This window comes from Leptonychotes weddellii, chromosome 1, assembly GCF_054177405.1.
Source record: "Leptonychotes weddellii isolate Sample4059 chromosome 1, ASM5417740v2, whole genome shotgun sequence".
In the NCBI taxonomy this organism is placed as follows: domain Eukaryota; kingdom Metazoa; phylum Chordata; class Mammalia; order Carnivora; family Phocidae; genus Leptonychotes; species Leptonychotes weddellii.
In genome coordinates, this window is record NC_138369.1 from 166,816,027 (window position 1) to 166,828,100 (window position 12,074).

The 12,074-nt window shown below is 36.0% G+C and overlaps 1 pseudogene; it reads right to left on the reverse strand.

Moving 5' to 3' along the window:
• Positions 1-1,529: 1,529 nt before the first annotated feature.
• On the reverse strand, positions 1,530-3,229 carry LOC102741325 (microtubule-associated protein RP/EB family member 1-like; annotated as a pseudogene).
• Positions 3,230-12,074: the final 8,845 nt, after the last annotated feature.

Below are 12,074 nucleotides of genomic sequence, written 5' to 3' on the forward strand. Positions count from 1 at the left end.
TTCCATTGGGTATTTTTTCCTGCTTTCTCAGATTAGTTGACCATAGGTTGAGGGTCATTTTCTGGGTTCTCTATTCTGTTCCATTGATCTATGTGTCTCTTTCATGCAGATCATACTGTCTTGATGAGTACAGCTTTGTAATAGAGCTTGAAGTCTGGAATTGTGATGCCATCACTTTTGGTTTTCTTTTTCAATATTCCTTTGGTAATTCGAGATCTTTTCTGGTTCCATACAAATTTTAGGATTATTTGTTCCAGCTCTGTGAAAAAAGTTAATGGTATTTTGATAGGGATTAAATTGAATGTGTAGATTGCTTTGGGTAGCATAGACATTTTAACAATATTTACTCTTCCAATCCATGAGCATGGAATGTTTTTCCATTTCTTTGTGTCTTCCTCAATTTCTTTCATGAGTGTTCTATAGTTTTCTGAGTACAGATCCTTTCCCTCTTTTGTTAGGTTTATTCCTAGATATCGTATGGTTTTTGGTGCAATTGTAAATGGGATCGACTTCTTAGTTTCTCTTTCTTCTGTCTCATTGTTAGTGTTTAGAAATGCAATTGATTTCTGTGCATTGATTTTATATCCTGCCACATTGCTGAATTCCTGTATAAGTTCTAACAATTTTGGGGTGGAGTATTCTGGGTGTTCCAACATAAAGTGTCATGTCATCTGCAAAGAGTGAGAGTTTGACTTCTTTTATTTCTTTTGGTGTCTGGTTGCTGAGGCTAGGACTTCTATACTAGGTTGAACAACACTGGCAATAGTGGATATCCCTGCCATGTTCCTAACCTTAGGGGAAAAGCTCAGTTTCTCCCCCATTGAGAATCATATTCACTTTGGGCTTTTCATATATGGCTTTTATGAGATTGAGCTATGTTCCCTCTATCCCTACACTGTGAAGAGTTTTAATCAAGAATGGTGCACTTTGTCCAATGCTGTTCCTGCATCAATTGAGAGGATCATATGTTTCCTGTCCTTTCTTTTATTAATGTAGTGTATCACATTGATTGATTTGCAGATGTTGAACCATGCTTGCAGTCCAGGAATAAATCCCACTTGGTCGTGGTGAATAATTCTTTTAATGTGCTGTTGGATCCTATAGGGTGGTTATTGGTGAGAATTTTGGCATACATGTTCATCAGGGATATTGGTCTGTAATTCTTTTTGGTGAGGTCTTTGTCTGGTTTTGGGATCAAGGTAATGCTGGCCTCATAGAGTATGGAAGTTTTCCTTTCATTTCTATTTTTTGAAACAGCTTCAGAAGAATAGGTATTAATTCTTCTTTAAATGGCTGGTAGAATTCCCCTGGGAAGCCATCTGGCCCTGGACTCTGTTGGGAGATTTTTGATGACTGCTTCAATTTCCTTGCTGGTTATGAGTCTTTTCAGGTTTTCTATTTCTTCCTGTTTCAGTTTTGGTAGTTTTTAAGTTTCTAGTAATGCATCCATTTCTTCCAGATTGCCTAATTTGTTGGCATATAGCTGCTCATAATATGTTCTTATAATTGTTTGTATTTCTTTGGTGTTGGTTGTGATTTCTCCTCTTTCATTCCTGATTTTAATTATTTGGCTCCTTTCTCTTTTCTTTTCTTTTTTTTTTTATTTTAAATACTCTTAAGGCATTTATTTATTAAAACGTTCTCTGCCAAGATTTCACATTAGCTTAAAATTCAAATCAGTCTGTACATTTCTCTACTAAGGTCTCCACCTCAGTGTATTCCATAAAAACACCTTCTCCAGCAATCAGTGTTAACAGCGTCCATACAGTGAGCCCCATGGTCAGCCTCTTTGTTCCCTAGGTGACCCAACTAGATGTTAATACTGCTCTGCTACAGGGTAAAAGTTCCTAATTCAAACTCATTGGAAAAGGGGTGAAACTTCTGCAGAGTGCACTTTAAGAAGAGGTACTGTTTGCTCATGAAAAGAAACCAGTAAGTCCTCTAAGAATAATAAAAGGGGGTATTTTACAGTTAAGCACATGATTTGGAGTGAAGAATTCAGATGTTGCCCTGCTGGTCCAGGCTGTTAATACTCTTCTTGTTCCTCCTCTGGGCCCCCTTCATCAGGTATCACAAAGCCTTCGTCTGTGGCAGACAATGTCCACAACCTCTGCAATACAGGGTTGTTTTCCCCCTTGTTTTCCTGGCAAATCCATTCAATGTTCCTTAGCTTTCCAAAGTAGAAATCTCTTTCTTTCTCCAAGTCTTCGACGGTAAATTGACCTGCTGCATCATTTCAGTTGCTTCATCATCCCCATTGCCCACACCAGGATTCTTTTTCACCACACCCAGCCCAGCCTTAGGGGTTGCAATAGTTCTGCATGTTGCAATGGGCCTCTGAGGAGCTGCACTGCTAGAGCTGAGAGATTTCTTCAGTTTGTCCAGAGCTGGAGCAACAAGGGAGGGAGCCACTGCAGTTTCTTGACCTTGTCTAGCAGCTACAGGGTCATAGTCTTTTTTTTTTTTTAAAGATTTTATTTTTATTTATTTGACAGAGAGAGACACAGCGAGAGAGGGAGCACAAGCAGGGGGAGTGGGAGAGGGAGAAACAGGCTTCCCGTGGAGCAGGGAGCCCGATGCGGGGCTTGATCCCAGGACCCTGGGATCATGACCTGAGCCGAAGGCAGACATTTAACGACTGAGCCACCCAGGCGCCCCGGGTCATAGTCTTTTTCATCATAGTTTACATCAGAAAACTTCTTGAACCACTGAACAAATTCAAAATTGTCTTGAAACTTTCCTTTTACTAATTTGTCCACAGGAATTATTTTGTCAACACCCATTCTCTTAAAACCTGTTTGTGGTATTTTGAAGTTCTGGATGTATTCACGTGCTTGCTCAGCCTGGAATTTCACTTTCTTCAAGGCAATGGATCCAGGGAATAGCATGTCCATAAACTGACAATGGGCAGCCCCTGAGCACAACTGTTCGATCTTCGTCAGATTTAGCTGCAGAGACTCACTGATCTAGGCCAGCATGTCATGTAGACTCAGGTTATCACTGGTGACCTGACGTTGAGTATATGTTCATTGACATCTTCGGCTCTTGGCAGGACTGTGTCCACTGCCTGTGCCCGGCTTCAGTTCCATCTTCGCCTCATTCTCCTTTCTCTTTTCTTTTTGATAAGTCTGGCCAGAGGTTTATCAATCTTACTAATTCTTTCAAAGAACCAGCTCCTAGTTTCGTTGATCTGTTCTACTGTTCTTTTGGTTTCTATTTCATTGATTTCTTCTCTAATCTTTATTAATTCTCTTCTCCTACTGGGTTTAGGCTTTATTTGCTGTTCTTTCACCAGTTCCTTTAGATGTAAGGTCAAGTTGTGTATTTGAGATCTTTTTTGTTTCTTGAGAAAGGCTTGTATTGTTACATACTTCCCTCTTAGGACCCCCTTTACTGCATCCCAAAGGTTTTGAACAGTTGTGTTTTCACTTTCACTTGTTTCCATGACTATTTTTAATTCTTCTTTGATTTCCTGGTTGACCCATTCATTCTTTAGTAAGATGCTCTTTAGCCTCCACATATTTGAGTTCTTTCCAAATTTCCTCTTGCAATTGAGCTCCAGTTTCAAAGCACTGTAGTCTGAAAATATGCAAGGAATGATCCCAATTTTTTGGTACCAGTTGAGATCTGATTTGTAACCCAGTATGTGATCTATTCTGGAGAATGCTCCATGTGCACTCGAGAAGAATGTGTATTCTGTTGCTTCAGGATGGAATGCTCTGAATATATCTGTAAAGTCCATCTGGTCCAGTGTGTCATTCAAAGCCTTTGTTTCCTTGTTGATCTTCTGCTTAGATGATCTGTCCATTGCAGTGAGTGGGGTGTTAAAGTCCCTGACTATTACTGTGTTATTGTCAATGTGTTTCTTTAATTTTGTTATTAATTGGTTTATATAATTGGCTGCTCCCATGTTAGGGACATAAATATATACAATTGTTAGTTCTTGTTGGATAGACCCTTTAATTATGATATAGTGTTCTTCCTCATGTCTTTTTACAGTCTTTAGTTTAAAATCTAATTTGTCTGATATAAGGATTGCCACCCCAGCTTTCTTTTGATATCCATTACCACGATAAATGGTTTTCCACACTTTCATTTTCAATCTGGAGGTGTCTTTGGGTCTAAAATGAGTCTCTTGCAGACAGTGTATCAATGGGTCTTGCTTTTTAATCCAAGCTGACACGCTGTGTCTCTTGATTGGGGCATTTAGCCCATTTACATTCAGAGTAACTATTGAAAGATATGAATTTAGTGCCACTGTATTACCCATAAAGTCACTGTTTCTGTATATTGTCTCTGTTCCTTTCTGGTCTGTGTTACTTTTGGACTCTCTCTTCACTTAAAGAATCCCTTTTAATATCTCTTGCAGGGCTGGTTTAGTAATCACAAATTCTTCTAGCTTTCGTTTGTCCTGGGAGCTTTTTCTCTCTCCTTCTATTTTGAAAGACATCCTAGCTGAATAGAGAATTCTTGCCTGCATATTTTTCTCATTTAGCACTCTGAATATATCATGCTATTCCTCTCTGGCCTGCCAGGTCTTTGTGGATAGGTCTGCTGCCAGTCTAATATTTCTACCCTTGTAGGTTATGGATCTCTTGTCCCGAGCAGCTTTCAGGATGTTCTCTTTGTCTCTGAGATTTGCAATTTTCACTATTATATGTCAGGATGTTGACCTATTTTTATTGATTTTGAGGGGGGTTCTCTGTGCCTCCTGGACTTGAATGCCTGTTTCCTTCTCCAGATTAGGGAAGTTTTCCATTATAATTTGCTCCAGTATACCTTCTGTCCCTCTCTCTCTCTCTTTCTTCTTCTTCTTCTGGGATCCCAATTATTCTAATATTGTTTCACTTTATGGTATCACTTATCTCTCAAATTCTCCCCACATGATCCAGTAGTTGTTTATCTCTCTTTTTCTCAGCCTCTTTATTCTCCATCATTTTGTCTTCTATATTACTAATTCTTTCTTCTGTATCACTTATCCTAGGGGTCAGAGCCTCCATTTTTTATTACATCTCATTAATAGCCTTTTTTATTTTGAATTGATTAGATTTTAGTTCTTTTATTTCTCCATAAAGGGATTCCCTAGTGTCTTCTATGCTTTTTTTCAAGCCCAGGTAGTATCTTTATAATCATTATTCTGAACTCTAGTTCCAACATCTTACTTATATCTGTACTGATTAGGTCCCTGGCAGCCAGTACTGCCTCTTGTTCTCTTTTTTGGAGGTGAGTTTTTCCATCTTGTCATTCTTGCAGAAAATAGTTGCTTTTCTATTTGTAGAGTTGCAGCTATCCTTTTCTTAGATCTCTGGTTGAATTCAGAATGATTTGATAGCTATCTAGCTGAAGTCCTGGGACCAGATGAAATTAAAGTCTCCTACTCCCAAGATATGTGATTGTTGATGTTTTGTGCCTCAAGGCAGTTTCAGAAAGTTGACCATGATGGAAGGAACAAGGTATCCACTTTGGAGAGCAGTGTAGATAAGTGAATTTAAGTACAGAGTGAAGCCAGGCAACCTGGATTTGTATCCAGGATGTGTCACTCTAGCTGTGTGCACTTTAGCAAGTTACTAAAGCTCCTAGTGGCTTTAGTTTTCCTATCTATAAAATGGGAATAACAGTATCAACCCCATTAGTTTCTATGATGATAAAATGGATCAATATATGTAAAAAAATATGTAAAATACTTATGAATAGTAAATGCCATTTTACCTTTAGCTGTTTTTCTTTGCTGCCAATTGGATTTGAGCAGGAATTCATACTCTACCACTTGCCATCTATATGACCCAAGGAGAGTCATTTAACCTCCCTAGAGCCTCAACTTTTTTATTGCTGAGATGAGGAGACATCAACCTGTTAGTGCTATTGTGAAGATTGATTGAGATATACATAAAGCCAGTAGTCTGACGCCTGACCCATGGTAAGGATTTAACAAATTGTCATCCCTTTACTTTTCTTTTTTCCTCTTAGTTACTGCTAATTTCCACCCCTGCCGCAAATTTCTAAATAGGCAACTATATTGTTAGAATATGGTGGAATTCACCCAATGAGCAAATGCATTCTTTAAACATATTTATACATATGTATGTATACAAATAAAACATTTAAATATGTATATTTACATGTATTCATGCCCATTCAAAAACACTGTACTTGCCAATCACACTGTGTGCATATTTTATTACAGAAAAGTTGAAGAAAATCATATGAGATTACAAAATGTATATATGAAATATCATGTAACTAGACCTATTCCTCATCTAATAAGTTAAACATAATCTTGCTGAAAAGTGGTCTGGTATTTCCCATGTCTGTTTCTTAACTGTGTAAAAAATTCACTCTCCCTTTGAGTAACATTTACTTTTAAAGTAAGGAGAGAAAACCTGAACTTGACTTAGAAATTAAGCAATAAGCCATCTGCCTAATTACCCACAGGGACTTACAGACCATTCCAGAATATCATTCTGTCTGGGAAGTTCTCCTTCTAACAATATTTATATTTCCTTTGAATACTATTTTTAAGTCATAATGTTTGTCAAATTATAGAAAATTGAGCCTCAGTTTCATCTCTAAAATAAAGGAAATAGAAAATATGATCTCTCGGGTCTTTTCTAGTTTAATTTTCTATGATTTTATGATTCTCTGGAGATTTGTTTCACTAGAAATGGTTGGGAGAGGGTGAAAGAAGAAAACAGAGTGTGGACAAGAACACTGGTAAATTTTAAAGTGGAGTGACAGCCAAGTTCACAGTCTACTAACAAAATATAATACTGAAAAAATATAATACGTCACATCACTTTATTGTTGCCGCCTCTCCAATAATGATAGGAAATCTACAACTGAATATAAGAATGTGTTTTGGGTCACATTTTGAATTTCAAATTCATTAATGCAATTTTTGTGGAGGCTTCCCAAATGTGGGGGAAGGTCATAAGAGGGAGTAAACTCACTCTCTCTAACCTGCATAGATTCTTCCTTGGTGTGAGCAATGATGGGTGTGGGCATGGAGGGAAGAAGAGAGAAAAGGACACTTCAGGGGCATCTGGCAGAGTGGCACAAGAGCCTTGTCAGCTTTTTGTTGCTGACCAAGTCCCAGTTACAAATTCTTACTATAAAGCATACATTATCAGCCCTAATCAAGATTGTAAAATATCCACTCCTCACTTTATGTAAATTGCACAGAATAAAATTCTGACTTTAAGCATATAATCCTATTAAACTTTCAAACATATTGCAGAGGAAACTACAAATAAACCTACGTCTATCAGGTGTCTAGATCTAGCTTTTCACCTCTGACTTTCTGTTTTATGTGGGGTTTTTTTTCTTTCTTTCTGCTTTTCACTTTCTTAAGTGCTTCGGGGCTCTCAGTACCACATGCCACCAGCCAATATAAAACCTGTAAATGAAATTGAGAGGAAATTGGACATAAATGAATAATCAAGAAACTGCACATGTTGCTTTGAAGACCTCTTAGTTTTTCTACAAGTGACAGTTGGAACAAATTGTGTTCACTGCAAAAGAAATGGCAATGAGTGCTTGACAGAAAGTAGCTGACCCATTCAGCTATTAACTCTTTCTAGAGTTCCACAATATAAAGGATAGAACTTGTTCCTCTCTCACTGTATTCCTAATATGTGACACAGTTTCTGACACAAAATAGATGTGTAATAAATATTTTTAGCTGTTGTTATGTAAAGCAGAAAAGAAAAGCTTAGGCTTTATGTGCAAATGTATATAATAGAGAGCAAAAATAATGTGTACATATTTGGTTGGATAAGTTTAAAATTTCCAGTATCTATTTTTTTGGAAAAAAATTAAGTATTTCAGGTTTTTGCTTGTTTTTGTTTGGTGATAGTTTGGAAACATATTTAAGAAAAAAATAATAAGCACACCAATTTCTTAAAGTTACAAATCACCCCCAAAATATGGAAACAAATCAAATTAACTTAAAGCATCAATTTTTCCCTTTCATCCAAACACTGTTTTGAATTGCAAAGATTGCTGAGCAATAGAAAGTCACAGAGGGGAAAGCAAGAGATTTGAAGAAACCACATTTAAAATTGGGTTAAAAAATAACTATAATTAGCCACAAGTTAAGGAAAACTGCTAATTTGAACATCCCAGATTAGAAATAGTTGCTATCACAGAACAAAGATTAGCTATTAACAGGGTTCATTAGTGTGGAACGGAAGGTCAGGGAGAGAGGACAGCACAGTGTAAGGGCAGTTCTGAAATCAGCTAGAAGTGAAAAAGCCATGAGGAGAAAAAAAAAGGTTGAATTTAGGTTCTTTTATCCCAATCACTTTCTTAAGGAAAATGCAAGATAACAACACCCCTCAGATTTATATGGGTCTCAAACTAAGGGCTGATCTGCACTGTCATTAGTCAGCGGGTGCCGTTGAAGAACACTGAAGAAAAGAGAGAAAAGGAAGGTTAAGAGTCCGTTCTGATACTCATCGATCTTCTGGGCTTTCCCAGTAATAAGCAAAAACAAATTTTAAAATGTTCCTGTCATGGAGAATATAGTCCTTAAGTCAATCTGTGGGCTGGAGAAACTGAGTTGAAGGTAAGATATCAGGAAAAACTGACATGCAGAAGAGTTTTATGTGAAGGTACAGAAAAAGAAATGACTTTAAAAGGATAAAATGAACCCCCCAAAGGCATCAACAACAATTATCTATGATTTTTCAGTAACAAAGATTAAAGGGCCATAATAACATTTCCTCAACAATGTATTTATTCAGTATCTTTATTTCTACCATTTTTATAAATAATATTTTCCAAATTCATATAGGTTAGGATAATGAAGAGTATCTTGACATATTAATGAAGCACAAGTACTGGGTTTTTCTGGAGATTCAAACTAATGACAATTCTCAGCTGCTTCTGAGAATTATACCAGTTTATTCTTAAGCTTGGGATTGCATCTTACACAATGCCTAAGGTCAAGGAGATGAGGAGGGAGCTTCACATGAGCACAAATGTAAGCTATAGGGGAGAGTCTCTGTGACTGAGTGCCTATAAAACTGGGAGAATATCTTAAACAAAATCTGATCAAATTTCTAGATGTAACTCCCAGGTTTTTTTGTTTGTTTGTTTGTTTGTTTGTTTTAATACAGGCAAGAGAGCAACATGTTAAATTATACCACAAGTATGAAATTATCAAAACCTAGTGTGTGAGGGAATAACAAGACAGTGAGACAATTTTGTCAACAAATAAATAGCAATTTTTTACAAAAAGGGAGGGGTGACTGATAGATTTAAAAGGACAGTGAAATATCAAAAGAATATGATGAGTAAATCTTAGATACAGATTCAAATAAATCAATTCTAATGAAATATTTATGAGATACTTAGAGAAATTTGAACATTAGTTATTTCATGACATTAAGAAATGGTTATAAATACTTTTAGGAGTCTTAATGATATTATTGTTATGTTTCAAAAAGTTCTTATAATCTGAAATTTTTAAGAATGAAATGATATTATGTCTAGAAATTGTTTCAACATTACCTGAGATTGGAGGTACGGTAGGTAGGGTTACAGATGAAATAAGATTTGCAGTTTGATAGTTACTTAAGCTGAGTAATGGATACATGGAGTTTCTTACACTAATCTCTACTTTTTTTTTCTTTTTTACATTTTGAAATATTGCAAATTAAATATATATATATTAAAAGTCAATGAGAGCTATAAAGATGAAATTAAATAATTAAGCAAATTTGTTCCATGATATATATAATTATATTCAGATATTTGATCTATATTGAATTGGTCTAGTTTTCCCATTTTAAATAATTCATAATAACTTGAATATTTGTTACTTCATTTTGAGGAAGGCAGTTTGGGGATGGAAAATAGAAGAGTTGTACAGAGTTCAAAGAGAAGTTAAAACCACGGAGTCTACCTCCCACCATGTGCTTTCAATCTCTCTTGGCATAACATTCATAGTCCTTATGATGGCGTCCAAGGATTCAGGATCTACCCCTAGTTACTGGTCAGACTGCCAGGGACCATTCATGATCATCGTTTCTAAAGTGGTAGTACCATTAGTCTCAACTTCTTTGTCAGGCTTTATTTTTCCTCATAGCATTATCCCTAAATTAAACTGTTATATATCTCTGTTTCTTGGTTTTCTTATTCTCCTATATTATAATATTCATGATAACAGTATTTTGCTTTGTGGCTGTAATCTTCAGACTTAGAACAAGGGTTAGCACATTATTAAACACTAAATGAATATTTGCTGAACATGAACTCTGAAATCCAAACACAAGTATTTATGACAAATCATTACCTGGGCTTTGCTAGGATAATAAATAAATAAACTGTGCATTCCATTGTTGCCCAGCAGCAGTTGTTAGGCTGAATGTTACTTGTTCTACTTTCTACCCAATGAAGAAAAGAGAGAAAAGGTGCCACGAGAGCATGCTGTATCTGCCACTGAATAAGGATGAGCTCTTTTCCTTGTGAAAGCTTGGCCAAGGTCATCCTCTTGCTTGGAATGCTAGGACTGCATAATAATATTTATTTCAGACCCACAGCAGTTATCCCAAGTCAAGCTGCCACCTTGGAGTGCTGCCAGAACCAGATCTGGTGTCCACTGAATCTCTGCCTCTTTCTCTTCCCCTGGTTACCCTGCATCAGGGGACAGGTAAAATTTTTCTGCAAATCCTTGAAACAGAATGGGTATGACTGAATCTCTTTTCTCAGAAAGTAGTGCTATCCAGCACTGAATGTCTGCTGTTCTAACAGAAGGAGCCCTAGGATGATACTATTTCAGCCCACCCTCTCTTTTTCAAGAAAACCTACCCTTAATCTATGAAGGCAATTTTTCTTCTAAGGATAACAAAGGTGATTTTCTAATATTAATCTCATTAGAGACAGAAACAAAACAAAAATCCAATTCACCACATGGACATTGTATATGACTTCAATATGGACCCTTAAGAAAAAACTAAAGCTTGTTCAGATTCACATCTCCCCATACCCACTTTTTATACTCAAATAAATAGATTAATGATCATTTGAATATTTTTAAAGCATAGATATGCATGTTTCACTTATCAGCTGATGTTTCTTAAATTTCTCAACAATTTTTCATTAGTAAAGCAAATTTTCATTATCATACAAATGAGGAAAGGAGAAATAATAATAGAATTTGAATAGCTCCAAATTGTTTCAGGAAATGTATTATGTATTTATTTTTAATTTTTTTTCAGAATAGCTCCAAAATAGATACATAATCTCTATTCTACAAATAAGGAAACCTCAATTAAGGAATGAAACTTGCCAATGGTCACATAAATAATTAATGATAGATTTAGAGTTGAACCTAGTTCCAATTAGTTCCATTTTAACTTATTGCCACATTAGTGCATTTAGATGAATATTAAAAATGAGCATTTTAGGGGCAACATGTTCAAGATCTAAGAGAATTAGAAATAACCAAAATTAACAATGAAAAGTTTGTGAGCAAGTGTATGCACTTTGATTAATTGAAATTCACACATTTCTTTAAAATGTGTAGAAGCTTTGGATCCCTACTGTGGCTACATAATAACATGACCTTTATTTCTGATGTTATCCTATTAAGTGAAATATACATACATGCATGAAGAAAAAGACATCCAGGGAGTGTCCACTTCACAACCATTTGTAAATCGTTCCTTTTGTAATGTTATGTGCTACTGAAGGATTGAAACATATATGGCCACAACTTTGAATTCCTATGAAAGAGAGAGATTAGAGAGTTGTACTTCTAAAACCAGGAGGGCTCTGGAGAAGCATGGTTTAGGGAATGCATTGTAGACCCATGCTCAAATTCTGTTTCCACCACATACTAGGTATATGACCTTGGTGAGTTAATACACACTAAGTAAGTTTCTCCTTTTGTTAAATATGAATAATAACAGTACTTGTCTCATAGGGTCATTGTGAGGATTACATAAATTAATGTGTGCCTGACGTGTATTAAGTGCTATTTAAATGTTAGTTGTTATTATTATTATGCTCTTTTATGGCTGGATCCGAAGAAGATTCCATTCTAATAGAATTAAAAGAAGTTCTCCATAAAG